Below are 15,163 nucleotides of genomic sequence, written 5' to 3' on the forward strand. Positions count from 1 at the left end.
TATAAGATACATGGTGAATTAAGTTAAGTATTTAATATTTATTTTCTTTAAGATGGCAAAGTATGCTAGTACGAAAATACTTATGCAAGTCTATTAAGCGTATTTCTATGGGGTAATATCTTATGGTATAATTGCGTGGGGTAGTGCTTATGCTAGCAATTAATACCCTTTACAAATGATACAAAATAAAATCATGCGAATAGTATGTAGAAAAGAAATTAAATATGAGAAATTACCACTGACTCTTGAACAAATCTCGACAATGAAATCTGTGATATTCTACTATAAAGAGCTTGGTATAAAATTTGAAGAGTCAAATTGTAAAACTAGAGCAAAAACTATTCAATTACCGAAAGCAAACAAAACATTGCATAAAAAAGTTGTTATTATATTGCAATTAAAACATTTAATTTGTTACCGAATGAACTGAAGAGTCTTAAGATAAATATGAGAACTATTAAGAGCAAAATAAAAACATGGTTAAGTGAAAATAATTGAGAAAGAGACTATGTTATGCGAATTTAATTCGTACTTTAACGAAATTTTATTATTTTATAAATTAATAGAATTTTCATTTATTTTAACTTTAAGTAGTTTTTAAGTTATATTTTTATTATTTTGTATACTCCAAACCCGCGAACAATGCGTTAATCGCATTCTGTAGGATGTAGCAGAGATACTGGGTTTATCCTAGTACCTCTGCAATATGTACTTTGTACTATTGGATAAATAAAAAAAAAAAATCAATATAAACCTACAAGACGCTGACTCACAAACCGAGCCCTCTTGGTTCACGGGTTATTTAAAACTATCATAAACTGTTGCCAACTCTAGATAAAAATATCATCATATAATACTAAAGTTCCATACAAAGAAAAATTAACACAAATTTACATGTAATCTAAAACACGAACAAAGCTTATATTCAGATTCATAAATGCAAAAATCAATAGAACTGTATTAATGAATCTTAAATGAAAGTCATAAAACTATACGTGAGACTCGGTATAATGTGAATGTGAACAGCGAAAGATATTGAAATATAAAATTATTTCATCTGACAGATACATAGCTCCATATGGGTAACAGATCACAATTTCAAATATAGTATATACAATTAGTATATGACTTGTCTGATTATTTTGTATATCAAAATACCGAATGGAAGCATTTCTTTTGGGTTAAATACATCGTAGATAGTTCATGTTTCACACACCTCTTATAATATTTTTATCAACTTGTTGAATTTTCTTATTCTGTTCTCATTCACTTGCTGTCGGCTCATCTTATTTTTTGTTCCTTCTCTGCCCTAGAATACCCTATTTTCTCCATGTCAAAGTAACCTAGGATGAATTAGGTCACATCATCTCAGTTTCTATACTGGCACTTTGACCTCCTAAATGATTTGTTAGATAGTCACGACATGTCACTTATAATCACTAATAATTGTATGAAGAACTTCAAATTTAATATCGTATAATCAGTTTCTGTCTACTTTTCTGACTATAGCTTCATAGAAAATGAAAGGTTCGTCGAAGTTCCGGTCAGGAAGAAGAAGAATTTAATAGTTGAAAAACGTGAATATACAAAATCGACGTTTCGGCCGGGCCCTGCCGACCATCCTCAGGAAATAAAATCTAAATAGTTAACAAAAAATAGGATGCTTCAACAAAACAATTCAGAGTTGAGAGCATGGAATATGTTTAACAATACAATATTTGTTGTTTTACAGAATTAAGTGAAAATTAAACAGTTTTAACGCAGCTGTCAAAGTGACAGTTTTAGGTTACGTGTCAAAATTTGAAGATAGGTTAATCAGATGAAAAATTGGTTTAAGAGAAATGAAAATTTGTCAGAAAAAAGCTTATTAATAATTTGGAAAAAAGGAGATGGGAAAAGATTAAATTAATTTAGAAAAGATTACTCACAAAAAATGACAACCGGTACATGCTTAGATGTTGTTAGTGGTACAGCATTTCGGACGGAAGTGAAGGTTAGCGGGGAACCATCCGTAAATCTATGTTGTTGATCACGTGTGAGATTTGAACTGTGCTCGAAAGTCATGGAGTACAAAGGCAGTGACCAATCAGGAGTAAGGGGCGTTACTGTTTTGAGAACCAACGATAATGTAGACTAGAGGATGTTGGAGTATAGGTGGCTAAGATTTTCGATATCTGTACGTTTGTTAACCGAGTTCCTTTTGTTCTTAGAGATATGTATCATTTCTTTGATAATGCGTTTGTACCAATTCGGTTCTGTAGCAAGGGTTATAGAGTTGTTAAAATCGAAATTGTGACCCAGGGTCAAAGCGTGATCTGCTAAAGCGCATCTTTCAGTGACATGGCATTTGATATTAGAACGATGACCAGAAATTCTATTTTTTAGGTGTTGTGACGTTTGTCCAATATAACTCATGCTACAGTCTCGACATGGTATTTTATATACACAGTTGATTTTCTCTAAATTAGGAGTAACAGATTTAAGATGAGAAAAAAAGAGACAGTTTGGTAGTATTAGATATTTTAAAAGTAATTTCAATTCCCTCGTTCTTAAGAATTTTTTGGATTTGGCTAGATAGATTTTCTACATACGGTATAGAGATAGAGTTTTTAAATTTATCATTAACATCAGTTGGATTGTTGGAGTCTACATTCCAATCAATCGAGTTGTACATTTTTTCTATTCTATACTTTTTGATATCATTGATGAATTTGATAGGGTAGCCATTGGAAGTAAGAGTTGTTTCTACAAGTTTTAAATTCTAATTAAGGAATTGAGGGTTTGATATTTTTAGGCAGCGATCGAACAAGGATATGGCGACAGATTTTTTGTGTTTGATGGGATGATGTGAGTTGAAATGAATGTATCTCCCAGACCAGGTTGGTTTATGGTGCCAATCTAAGATTATGGTGTTATTGTGGTTGATTACCATAGTGTCTAAAAAACTGATTTTTCCATCTTTTTCCAACTCGAAAGTGAATTGGATACGTGGGTGAAAGCTGTTGAATTTATTAAGAAGGAGTTGTAGATTTTCGTTTTTAACACACGTTATAATATCATCGACGTAACGATAGTAAAAAGGTAGGCTGAAAGGAAGATTTGAAATGATTTTTTTTTTTCCAAGTGTTCAAGTACCAGATTCGCTACTACTGGGCTAATCGGTGAGCCCATTGCTACGCCAAAAATTTGTTGGTAGAAATTATCTTTGTAGGCGAAATAGCATGAATCTAGACACAGTTTGGTGGCGGCTAGGAATTCTTTTTTATTAATGTTAGTGTGACCTTTCAAATTGGGCCAGTTTTTACTGATGATCGATATCGCTAGTTTAGTTGGAATGTTGGTAAACAATGATTTGACATCTAGGGATACTAACAGGTGATTAGGTGGAATTGTTTTTCCCCTGATTTTGTTTACAAAGGACCAAGTGTCCTTGATGTGATAGTCTGATGTACCTGTTATGTTAGATAAGACACAAGAAAAAAATCTCGAGATTTTGTAGGTGGGGGAATTGATGTTAGAAACAATCGGTCTGAGTGGAACATTTTCTTTATGAATTTTTGGTAGAAAATAAATTTTAGGAGGAAGAGAGTTATATGTTTTGAGATGTTTAGCCGAGTTGGAATCTATAAATTTTTTCTGTTGCCATAGACTTATCATATCGTTGACTTGTTTTTGTACTTTTAAAGTGGGATCACGAGAGATAAGGTTATAGGTAGTCGAATCATTAAGGATATCTTGACATTTTTGTTCAAACTCCATCTTTTCCATGACGACTGTAATGTTACCTTTGTCGGCATCGGTGACAACTAGGTGGTTATTATGTTTTAAGAATTCCTTGGTATGTTTAACCTTGGAGGTTATTTCAAAGTGAGTAGTGGGAGGATTTTTGCCAAGTTTGTTGCTAATGAGTTGGCTAATATTAGATCTTACTTTGTCTTTGGTGATTCCACTTTTGTTAAAAAGAGCTAATTCTACGCTGCTTACAATATCATCAATAGGTAAATTAATATTATTAAATGGTAAACCGTGATTAGGACCGAGTGATAAGGTCTCTTTAATTTCAGAAGGTAAATCTGTCTTAGATAGGTTAACTAACCAATTATTATTGTGAAACTCTTTAGGAGTATGTATAGATTTAAGTTTGTTGAATTTTCTAATATTATCTGTCTTAATAGCATTGAATAAACGATTGGCCTTATTTATATCCAAGTTGAAGTTTTTATAATCCAAATTTGTGAAATGGTTCGAGAAGAAAAGGTTGATATTATTATTAAGTTCTTGGATTAACTGCCTTTCTTGTCGATAACATGTTTTAATTTCAAGCGACAGACACTTTTGTTGAAAAACGCGTAATGCTTTGATGAAAGTTTTTTCACTTTTTAAATGTTGAAGGTTTTTGATTTTAAAATTTAGAAAATTTGGAATAATTCCAAATTGGCGGCATTTAAGGAGGAACACCTTACGGTTTTTGATGCGTGCTAGTTTTTGCCGGTAGTTCCAGATCTTCTTGGTTTGTGAGTGATTTGAAGTTCGGTATGACGTAGGATGACGGTGGTACGAGACGTCCACGAAGCCGTTTCGATGCATTGTGTTTAGGAAAGAAGTTTGTGACCGGGAGGTAGATTGAAAATGAAAGGTTCGTCGAAGTTCCGGTCAGGAAGAAGAAGAATTTAATAGTTGAAAAACGTGAATATACAAAATCGACGTTTCGGCCGGGCCCTGCCGACCATCCTCAGGAAATAAAATCTAAATAGTTAACAAAAAATAGGATGCTTCAACAAAACAATTCAGAGTTGAGAGCATGGAATATGTTTAACAATACAATATTTGTTGTTTTACAGAATTAAGTGAAAATTAAACAGTTTTAACGCAGCTGTCAGAGTGACAGTTTTAGGTTACGTGTCAAAATTTGAAGATAGGTTAATCAGATGAAAAATTGGTTTAAGAGAAATGAAAATTTGTCAGAAAAAAGCTTATTAATAATTTGGAAAAAAGGAGATGGGAAAAGATTAAATTAATTTAGAAAAGATTACTCACAAAAAATGACAACCGGTACATGCTTAGATGTTGTTAGTGGTACAGCATTTCGGACGGAAGTGAAGGTTAGCGGGGAACCATCCGTAAATCTATGTTGTTGATCACGTGTGAGATTTGAACTGTGCTCGAAAGTCATGGAGTACAAAGGCAGTGACCAATCAGGAGTAAGGGGCGTTACTGTTTTGAGAACCAACGATAATGTAGACTAGAGGATGTTGGAGTATAGGTGGCTAAGATTTTCGATATCTGTACGTTTGTTAACCGAGTTCCTTTTGTTCTTAGAGATATGTATCATTTCTTTGATAATGCGTTTGTACCAATTCGGTTCTGTAGCAAGGGTTATAGAGTTGTTAAAATCGAAATTGTGACCCAGGGTCAAAGCGTGATCTGCTAAAGCGCATCTTTCAGTGACATGGCATTTGATATTAGAACGATGACCAGAAATTCTATTTTTTAGGTGTTGTGACGTTTGTCCAATATAACTCATGCTACAGTCTCGACATGGTATTTTATATACACAGTTGATTTTCTCTAAATTAGGAGTAACAGATTTAAGATGAGAAAAAAGAGACAGTTTGGTAGTATTAGATATTTTAAAAGTAATTTCAATTCCCTCGTTCTTAAGAATTTTTTGGATTTGGCTAGATAGATTTTCTACATACGGTATAGAGATAGAGTTTTTAAATTTATCATTAACATCAGTTGGATTGTTGGAGTCTACATTCCAATCAATCGAGTTGTACATTTTTTCTATTCTATACTTTTTGATATCATTGATGAATTTGATAGGGTAGCCATTGGAAGTAAGAGTTGTTTCTACAAGTTTTAAATTCTTATTTAAGGAATTGAGGGTTTGATATTTTTAGGCAGCGATCGAACAAGGATATGGCGACAGATTTTTTGTGTTTGATGGGATGATGTGAGTTGAAATGAATGTATCTCCCAGACCAGGTTGGTTTATGGTGCCAATCTAAGATTATGGTGTTATTGTGGTTGATTACCATAGTGTCTAAAAAACTGATTTTTCCATCTTTTTCCAACTCGAAAGTGAATTGGATACGTGGGTGAAAGCTGTTGAATTTATTAAGAAGGAGTTGTAGATTTTCGTTTTTAACACACGTTATAATATCATCGACGTAACGATAGTAAAAAGGTAGGCTGAAAGGAAGATTTGAAATGATTTTTTTTTCCAAGTGTTCAAGTACCAGATTCGCTACTACTGGGCTAATCGGTGAGCCCATTGCTACGCCAAAAATTTGTTGGTAGAAATTATCTTTGTAGGCGAAATAGCATGAATCTAGACACAGTTTGGTGGCGGCTAGGAATTCTTTTTTATTAATGTTAGTGTGACCTTTCAAATTGGGCCAGTTTTTACTGATGATCGATATCGCTAGTTTAGTTGGAATGTTGGTAAACAATGATTTGACATCTAGGGATACTAACAGGTGATTAGGTGGAATTGTTTTTCCCCTGATTTTGTTTACAAAGGACCAAGTGTCCTTGATGTGATAGTCTGATGTACCTGTTATGTTAGATAAGACACAAGAAAAAAATCTCGAGATTTTGTAGGTGGGGGAATTGATGTTAGAAACAATCGGTCTGAGTGGAACATTTTCTTTATGAATTTTTGGTAGAAAATAAATTTTAGGAGGAAGAGAGTTATATGTTTTGAGATGTTTAGCCGAGTTGGAATCTATAAATTTTTTCTGTTGCCATAGACTTATCATATCGTTGACTTGTTTTTGTACTTTTAAAGTGGGATCACGAGAGATAAGGTTATAGGTAGTCGAATCATTAAGGATATCTTGACATTTTTGTTCAAACTCCATCTTTTCCATGACGACTGTAATGTTACCTTTGTCGGCATCGGTGACAACTAGGTGGTTATTATGTTTTAAGAATTCCTTGGTATGTTTAACCTTGGAGGTTATTTCAAAGTGAGTAGTGGGAGGATTTTTGCCAAGTTTGTTGCTAATGAGTTGGCTAATATTAGATCTTACTTTGTCTTTGGTGATTCCACTTTTGTTAAAAAGAGCTAATTCTACGCTGCTTACAATATCATCAATAGGTAAATTAATATTATTAAATGGTAAACCGTGATTAGGACCGAGTGATAAGGTCTCTTTAATTTCAGAAGGTAAATCTGTCTTAGATAGGTTAACTAACCAATTATTATTGTGAAACTCTTTAGGAGTATGTATAGATTTAAGTTTGTTGAATTTTCTAATATTATCTGTCTTAATAGCATTGAATAAACGATTGGCCTTATTTATATCCAAGTTGAAGTTTTTATAATCCAAATTTGTGAAATGGTTCGAGAAGAAAAGGTTGATATTATTATTAAGTTCTTGGATTAACTGCCTTTCTTGTCGATAACATGTTTTAATTTCAAGCGACAGACACTTTTGTTGAAAAACGCGTAATGCTTTGATGAAAGTTTTTTCACTTTTTAAATGTTGAAGGTTTTTGATTTTAAAATTTAGAAAATTTGGAATAATTCCAAATTGGCGGCATTTAAGGAGGAACACCTTACGGTTTTTGATGCGTGCTAGTTTTTGCCGGTAGTTCCAGATCTTCTTGGTTTGTGAGTGATTTGAAGTTCGGTATGACGTAGGATGACGGTGGTACGAGACGTCCACGAAGCCGTTTCGATGCATTGTGTTTAGGAAAGAAGTTTGTGACCGGGAGGTAGATTGAAAATGAAAGGTTCGTCGAAGTTCCGGTCAGGAAGAAGAAGAATTTAATAGTTGAAAAACGTGAATATACAAAATCGACGTTTCGGCCGGGCCCTGCCGACCATCCTCAGGAAATAAAATCTAAATAGTTAACAAAAAATAGGATGCTTCAACAAAACAATTCAGAGTTGAGAGCATGGAATATGTTTAACAATACAATATTTGTTGTTTTACAGAATTAAGTGAAAATTAAACAGTTTTAACGCAGCTGTCAAAGTGACAGTTTTAGGTTACGTGTCAAAATTTGAAGATAGGTTAATCAGATGAAAAATTGGTTTAAGAGAAATGAAAATTTGTCAGAAAAAAGCTTATTAATAATTTGGAAAAAAGGAGATGGGAAAAGATTAAATTAATTTAGAAAAGATTACTCACAAAAAATGACAACCGGTACATGCTTAGATGTTGTTAGTGGTACAGCATTTCGGACGGAAGTGAAGGTTAGCGGGGAACCATCCGTAAATCTATGTTGTTGATCACGTGTGAGATTTGAACTGTGCTCGAAAGTCATGGAGTACAAAGGCAGTGACCAATCAGGAGTAAGGGGCGTTACTGTTTTGAGAACCAACGATAATGTAGACTAGAGGATGTTGGAGTATAGGTGGCTAAGATTTTCGATATCTGTACGTTTGTTAACCGAGTTCCTTTTGTTCTTAGAGATATGTATCATTTCTTTGATAATGCGTTTGTACCAATTCGGTTCTGTAGCAAGGGTTATAGAGTTGTTAAAATCGAAATTGTGACCCAGGGTCAAAGCGTGATCTGCTAAAGCGCATCTTTCAGTGACATGGCATTTGATATTAGAACGATGACCAGAAATTCTATTTTTTAGGTGTTGTGACGTTTGTCCAATATAACTCATGCTACAGTCTCGACATGGTATTTTATATACACAGTTGATTTTCTCTAAATTAGGAGTAACAGATTTAAGATGAGAAAAAAGAGACAGTTTGGTAGTATTAGATATTTTAAAAGTAATTTCAATTCCCTCGTTCTTAAGAATTTTTTGGATTTGGCTAGATAGATTTTCTACATACGGTATAGAGATAGAGTTTTTAAATTTATCATTAACATCAGTTGGATTGTTGGAGTCTACATTCCAATCAATCGAGTTGTACATTTTTTCTATTCTATACTTTTTGATATCATTGATGAATTTGATAGGGTAGCCATTGGAAGTAAGAGTTGTTTCTACAAGTTTTAAATTCTAATTAAGGAATTGAGGGTTTGATATTTTTAGGCAGCGATCGAACAAGGATATGGCGACAGATTTTTTGTGTTTGATGGGATGATGTGAGTTGAAATGAATGTATCTCCCAGACCAGGTTGGTTTATGGTGCCAATCTAAGATTATGGTGTTATTGTGGTTGATTACCATAGTGTCTAAAAAACTGATTTTTCCATCTTTTTCCAACTCGAAAGTGAATTGGATACGTGGGTGAAAGCTGTTGAATTTATTAAGAAGGAGTTGTAGATTTTCGTTTTTAACACACGTTATAATATCATCGACGTAACGATAGTAAAAAGGTAGGCTGAAAGGAAGATTTGAAATGATTTTTTTTTCCAAGTGTTCAAGTACCAGATTCGCTACTACTGGGCTAATCGGTGAGCCCATTGCTACGCCAAAAATTTGTTGGTAGAAATTATCTTTGTAGGCGAAATAGCATGAATCTAGACACAGTTTGGTGGCGGCTAGGAATTCTTTTTTATTAATGTTAGTGTGACCTTTCAAATTGGGCCAGTTTTTACTGATGATCGATATCGCTAGTTTAGTTGGAATGTTGGTAAACAATGATTTGACATCTAGGGATACTAACAGGTGATTAGGTGGAATTGTTTTTCCCCTGATTTTGTTTACAAAGGACCAAGTGTCCTTGATGTGATAGTCTGATGTACCTGTTATGTTAGATAAGACACAAGAAAAAAATCTCGAGATTTTGTAGGTGGGGGAATTGATGTTAGAAACAATCGGTCTGAGTGGAACATTTTCTTTATGAATTTTTGGTAGAAAATAAATTTTAGGAGGAAGAGAGTTATATGTTTTGAGATGTTTAGCCGAGTTGGAATCTATAAATTTTTTCTGTTGCCATAGACTTATCATATCGTTGACTTGTTTTTGTACTTTTAAAGTGGGATCACGAGAGATAAGGTTATAGGTAGTCGAATCATTAAGGATATCTTGACATTTTTGTTCAAACTCCATCTTTTCCATGACGACTGTAATGTTACCTTTGTCGGCATCGGTGACAACTAGGTGGTTATTATGTTTTAAGAATTCCTTGGTATGTTTAACCTTGGAGGTTATTTCAAAGTGAGTAGTGGGAGGATTTTTGCCAAGTTTGTTGCTAATGAGTTGGCTAATATTAGATCTTACTTTGTCTTTGGTGATTCCACTTTTGTTAAAAAGAGCTAATTCTACGCTGCTTACAATATCATCAATAGGTAAATTAATATTATTAAATGGTAAACCGTGATTAGGACCGAGTGATAAGGTCTCTTTAATTTCAGAAGGTAAATCTGTCTTAGATAGGTTAACTAACCAATTATTATTGTGAAACTCTTTAGGAGTATGTATAGATTTAAGTTTGTTGAATTTTCTAATATTATCTGTCTTAATAGCATTGAATAAACGATTGGCCTTATTTATATCCAAGTTGAAGTTTTTATAATCCAAATTTGTGAAATGGTTCGAGAAGAAAAGGTTGATATTATTATTAAGTTCTTGGATTAACTGCCTTTCTTGTCGATAACATGTTTTAATTTCAAGCGACAGACACTTTTGTTGAAAAACGCGTAATGCTTTGATGAAAGTTTTTTCACTTTTTAAATGTTGAAGGTTTTTGATTTTAAAATTTAGAAAATTTGGAATAATTCCAAATTGGCGGCATTTAAGGAGGAACACCTTACGGTTTTTGATGCGTGCTAGTTTTTGCCGGTAGTTCCAGATCTTCTTGGTTTGTGAGTGATTTGAAGTTCGGTATGACGTAGGATGAGGGTGGTACGAGACGTCCACGAAGCCGTTTCGATGCATTGTGTTTAGGAAAGAAGTTTGTGACCGGGAGGTAGATTGAAAATGAAAGGTTCGTCGAAGTTCCGGTCAGGAAGAAGAAGAATTTAATAGTTGAAAAACGTGAATATACAAAATCGACGTTTCGGCCGGGCCCTGCCGACCATCCTCAGGAAATAAAATCTAAATAGTTAACAAAAAATAGGATGCTTCAACAAAACAATTCAGAGTTGAGAGCATGGAATATGTTTAACAATACAATATTTGTTGTTTTACAGAATTAAGTGAAAATTAAACAGTTTTAACGCAGCTGTCAAAGTGACAGTTTTAGGTTACGTGTCAAAATTTGAAGATAGGTTAATCAGATGAAAAATTGGTTTAAGAGAAATGAAAATTTGTCAGAAAAAAGCTTATTAATAATTTGGAAAAAAGGAGATGGGAAAAGATTAAATTAATTTAGAAAAGATTACTCACAAAAAATGACAACCGGTACATGCTTAGATGTTGTTAGTGGTACAGCATTTCGGACGGAAGTGAAGGTTAGCGGGGAACCATCCGTAAATCTATGTTGTTGATCACGTGTGAGATTTGAACTGTGCTCGAAAGTCATGGAGTACAAAGGCAGTGACCAATCAGGAGTAAGGGGCGTTACTGTTTTGAGAACCAACGATAATGTAGACTAGAGGATGTTGGAGTATAGGTGGCTAAGATTTTCGATATCTGTACGTTTGTTAACCGAGTTCCTTTTGTTCTTAGAGATATGTATCATTTCTTTGATAATGCGTTTGTACCAATTCGGTTCTGTAGCAAGGGTTATAGAGTTGTTAAAATCGAAATTGTGACCCAGGGTCAAAGCGTGATCTGCTAAAGCGCATCTTTCAGTGACATGGCATTTGATATTAGAACGATGACCAGAAATTCTATTTTTTAGGTGTTGTGACGTTTGTCCAATATAACTCATGCTACAGTCTCGACATGGTATTTTATATACACAGTTGATTTTCTCTAAATTAGGAGTAACAGATTTAAGATGAGAAAAAAGAGACAGTTTGGTAGTATTAGATATTTTAAAAGTAATTTCAATTCCCTCGTTCTTAAGAATTTTTTGGATTTGGCTAGATAGATTTTCTACATACGGTATAGAGATAGAGTTTTTAAATTTATCATTAACATCAGTTGGATTGTTGGAGTCTACATTCCAATCAATCGAGTTGTACATTTTTTCTATTCTATACTTTTTGATATCATTGATGAATTTGATAGGGTAGCCATTGGAAGTAAGAGTTGTTTCTACAAGTTTTAAATTCTTATTTAAGGAATTGAGGGTTTGATATTTTTAGGCAGCGATCGAACAAGGATATGGCGACAGATTTTTTGTGTTTGATGGGATGATGTGAGTTGAAATGAATGTATCTCCCAGACCAGGTTGGTTTATGGTGCCAATCTAAGATTATGGTGTTATTGTGGTTGATTACCATAGTGTCTAAAAAACTGATTTTTCCATCTTTTTCCAACTCGAAAGTGAATTGGATACGTGGGTGAAAGCTGTTGAATTTATTAAGAAGGAGTTGTAGATTTTCGTTTTTAACACACGTTATAATATCATCGACGTAACGATAGTAAAAAGGTAGGCTGAAAGGAAGATTTGAAATGATTTTTTTTTCCAAGTGTTCAAGTACCAGATTCGCTACTACTGGGCTAATCGGTGAGCCCATTGCTACGCCAAAAATTTGTTGGTAGAAATTATCTTTGTAGGCGAAATAGCATGAATCTAGACACAGTTTGGTGGCGGCTAGGAATTCTTTTTTATTAATGTTAGTGTGACCTTTCAAATTGGGCCAGTTTTTACTGATGATCGATATCGCTAGTTTAGTTGGAATGTTGGTAAACAATGATTTGACATCTAGGGATACTAACAGGTGATTAGGTGGAATTGTTTTTCCCCTGATTTTGTTTACAAAGGACCAAGTGTCCTTGATGTGATAGTCTGATGTACCTGTTATGTTAGATAAGACACAAGAAAAAAATCTCGAGATTTTGTAGGTGGGGGAATTGATGTTAGAAACAATCGGTCTGAGTGGAACATTTTCTTTATGAATTTTTGGTAGAAAATAAATTTTAGGAGGAAGAGAGTTATATGTTTTGAGATGTTTAGCCGAGTTGGAATCTATAAATTTTTTCTGTTGCCATAGACTTATCATATCGTTGACTTGTTTTTGTACTTTTAAAGTGGGATCACGAGAGATAAGGTTATAGGTAGTCGAATCATTAAGGATATCTTGACATTTTTGTTCAAACTCCATCTTTTCCATGACGACTGTAATGTTACCTTTGTCGGCATCGGTGACAACTAGGTGGTTATTATGTTTTAAGAATTCCTTGGTATGTTTAACCTTGGAGGTTATTTCAAAGTGAGTAGTGGGAGGATTTTTGCCAAGTTTGTTGCTAATGAGTTGGCTAATATTAGATCTTACTTTGTCTTTGGTGATTCCACTTTTGTTAAAAAGAGCTAATTCTACGCTGCTTACAATATCATCAATAGGTAAATTAATATTATTAAATGGTAAACCGTGATTAGGACCGAGTGATAAGGTCTCTTTAATTTCAGAAGGTAAATCTGTCTTAGATAGGTTAACTAACCAATTATTATTGTGAAACTCTTTAGGAGTATGTATAGATTTAAGTTTGTTGAATTTTCTAATATTATCTGTCTTAATAGCATTGAATAAACGATTGGCCTTATTTATATCCAAGTTGAAGTTTTTATAATCCAAATTTGTGAAATGGTTCGAGAAGAAAAGGTTGATATTATTATTAAGTTCTTGGATTAACTGCCTTTCTTGTCGATAACATGTTTTAATTTCAAGCGACAGACACTTTTGTTGAAAAACGCGTAATGCTTTGATGAAAGTTTTTTCACTTTTTAAATGTTGAAGGTTTTTGATTTTAAAATTTAGAAAATTTGGAATAATTCCAAATTGGCGGCATTTAAGGAGGAACACCTTACGGTTTTTGATGCGTGCTAGTTTTTGCCGGTAGTTCCAGATCTTCTTGGTTTGTGAGTGATTTGAAGTTCGGTATGACGTAGGATGACGGTGGTACGAGACGTCCACGAAGCCGTTTCGTACAATAACACCATAATCTTAGATTGGCACCATAAACCAACCTGGTCTGGGAGATACATTCATTTCAACTCACATCATCCCATCAAACACAAAAAATCTGTCGCCATATCCTTGTTCGATCGCTGCCTAAAAATATCAAACCCTCAATTCCTTAAATAAGAATTTAAAACTTGTAGAAACAACTCTTACTTCCAATGGCTACCCTATCAAATTCATCAATGATATCAAAAAGTATAGAATAGAAAAAATGTACAACTCGATTGATTGGAATGTAGACTCCAACAATCCAACTGATGTTAATGATAAATTTAAAAACTCTATCTCTATACCGTATGTAGAAAATCTATCTAGCCAAATCCAAAAAATTCTTAAGAACGAGGGAATTGAAATTACTTTTAAAATATCTAATACTACCAAACTGTCTCTTTTTTCTCATCTTAAATCTGTTACTCCTAATTTAGAGAAAATCAACTGTGTATATAAAATACCATGTCGAGACTGTAGCATGAGTTATATTGGACAAACGTCACAACACCTAAAAAATAGAATTTCTGGTCATCGTTCTAATATCAAATGCCATGTCACTGAAAGATGCGCTTTAGCAGATCACGCTTTGACGCTGGGTCACAATTTCGATTTTAACAACTCTATAACCCTTGCTACAGAACCGAATTGGTACAAACGCATTATCAAAGAAATGATACATATCTCTAAGAACAAAAGGAACTCGGTTAACAAACGTACAGATATCGAAAATCTTAGCCACCTATACTCCAACATCCTCTAGTCTACATTATCGTTGGTTCTCAAAACAGTAACGCCCCTTACTCCTGATTGGTCACTGCCTTTGTACTCCATGACTTTCGAGCACAGTTCAAATCTCACACGTGATCAACAACATAGATTTACGGATGGTTCCCCGCTAACCTTCACTTCCGTCCGAAATGCTGTACCACTAACAACATCTAAGCATGTACCGGTTGTCATTTTTTGTGAGTAATCTTTTCTAAATTAATTTAATCTTTTTCCATCTCCTTTTTTCCAAATTATTAATAAGCTTTTTTCTGACAAATTTTCATTTCTCTTAAACCAATTTTTCATCTGATTAACCTATCTTCAAATTTTGACACGTAACCTAAAACTGTCACTTTGACAGCTGCGTTAAAACTGTTTAATTTTCACTTAATTCTGTAAAACAACAAATATTGTATTGTTAAACATATTCCATGCTCTCAACTCTGAATTGTTTTGTTGAAGCATCC

General features: G+C 33.8%; 1 protein-coding gene and 1 long non-coding RNA gene across 2 annotated transcripts in view; one reads left to right on the plus strand and one right to left on the minus strand.

The window, feature by feature from the left end:
• Nucleotides 1-15,163, plus strand: part of LOC124178533 (glutamate receptor ionotropic, NMDA 2B) — a 2,057,245-nt gene that overhangs the window by 532,813 nt on the left and 1,509,269 nt on the right. The window lies entirely within an intron of this gene.
• Nucleotides 1,587-7,847, minus strand: LOC124178557. Its single transcript, XR_006869835.1, has 3 exons — nucleotides 7,571-7,847; nucleotides 4,464-4,746; nucleotides 1,587-1,637 (listed from the first exon to the last, which is right to left on the minus strand). It is a non-coding gene; the product is annotated as an uncharacterized LOC124178557 (long non-coding RNA).

This window comes from Neodiprion fabricii, chromosome 3, assembly GCF_021155785.1.
Source record: "Neodiprion fabricii isolate iyNeoFabr1 chromosome 3, iyNeoFabr1.1, whole genome shotgun sequence".
Classification (NCBI taxonomy): Eukaryota; Metazoa; Arthropoda; class Insecta; order Hymenoptera; family Diprionidae; genus Neodiprion; species Neodiprion fabricii.